The sequence below is a fragment of the Rattus norvegicus genome, chromosome 3, assembly GCF_021556685.1.
Source record: "Rattus norvegicus strain SHRSP/BbbUtx chromosome 3, alternate assembly SHRSP_T2T, whole genome shotgun sequence".
Taxonomy (NCBI): Eukaryota; Metazoa; Chordata; class Mammalia; order Rodentia; family Muridae; genus Rattus; species Rattus norvegicus.
In genome coordinates, this window is record NC_141536.1 from 160869178 (window position 1) to 160870888 (window position 1711).

Consider the following 1711-nt stretch of genomic DNA (forward strand, 5'->3'; position numbering starts at 1 on the left):
GGTTCAGTGACCAAATACTCACTTCTCATTTCCTAATCTCCTGACAGTGAATTAGTCATGTGACTGGTCCCAGCCAATAGGCTACAAGCAGAAAAAAGATGCTTCTTACACCAGAGGTAGTGTGTGATAGCTGCTTTGTGACCTTCCAGATGACACAGGCACTGAAATCAGGACCTCTCCCAGCTCTAACTGTTAGCCAAGACCCCTGCCACCCCATGATGAATGCATGAAACCAAAAGACAAACCATTACAGAGCTGTGGAAAATAGTGTGATTCAACATTCTTCTGCCAATACTATTGAGTTTTAGGAATAGTTTCACAGATATCATTTTGAAGCCATCAAATATATTTTGCCTGCAGGAAAAAAATGTAGTAGATATCAATGTTTATTTTATGTCAACCTGACATAAGCTACGGTCATCTGAGAGGAGAGAACCTCAGTGGAGAAAATGCTTCCAGAACATCAGGCTGCAGACAAGCCTATAGGGCATTTTCTTAATTAGTAAATGATGGGTCCAGCCCATTGTGGGTGGGGACACCTCTGGGGCGATGGTCCTGGGTTCTATAATAACAGGCTGAGCCAGCCATGAGGAGCAAGCCAGTTAGCAGCACCCCTCCATGGTCTCTGCATCAGCTTCTGCCCTGTGCGAGTTCCTGCCTTGGTTCCCCTCAACGGACTGTGACACGTGTATAAGCCAGATAAACCCTTTCCTCTTCAAGTCCCTTTGGTCATGGTGTTTCATCCCAACAACAGTAACCCTAACTAAGACACGCACCAACCACACAAATAGAATGAACTGAACATTTTGGAATTCCCTATTAATAAAAGGTTATAATTGTAGCCAAAATAGGTATAGTTACTCCTCAGAAAATATGGAGGGTTAGACCCAGGACCCCTGTGGATACCAAAATCCAAACTGAGCTGGCACGGTCCACCATCCCGTCCTTTGAAGGTACAGGCTAGTGGGTCAGGAGTTCACGACACATACACAGTAGGCTCAAGGATCGCCTGAACTCTGTCTCATAAAACAGACGAGCTAAAAGCAGTGTCGAGATGGTCCAGCGGGTAAAGATACTTCCTCATGACTTGATTTTGCTCCCCAGAACTCACACAGAGAACTGACCCCCACAAGTTGTCCTCTGACCTACAGGCACTCAGACAGGGAGAGAAAGAAATTCCTTTAAAAGTCAAGTGTTCGTTTAAAAAAAGGAAACACAAAAGATGAATACGTTTTTCATACAAAATGGTAAATGGCAAAATATTTGCATATAACCTATGCACTCCCTCCCACACGCTTTAAGCTATCTCTGGGCTAAGAATAATGCCTAATATGTAAATGCTATGCAAATAGTTGACACCTTGTATTGTTTGGGAACTATGACAAGAAACTACTTTGTACCTATTCGATACGTATGCAAATTCTCCTCCAATTATGTTCAAACTGTGGTGGCTGAACTTAAGCTACCACCCATAGAAAGAGAAGGCTAACCCTGTGAGATCACAGTTGTATGCCAAGCCTCAACCATCTTTCCCCTCAAGCATGGGACTTGTGACATGGCCCTATTCCTCTCTTTCTTGTGGATTTGTACAATTATTTTAAGACGAGAACGGAGCAAGGGGGATGGTTCATGGGTTAAGGGCTGCCACACAAGCATGGGGGATTGAGCTGGGATACCCATAATTCACATAAAAGGCTGCATGTGACCTGGA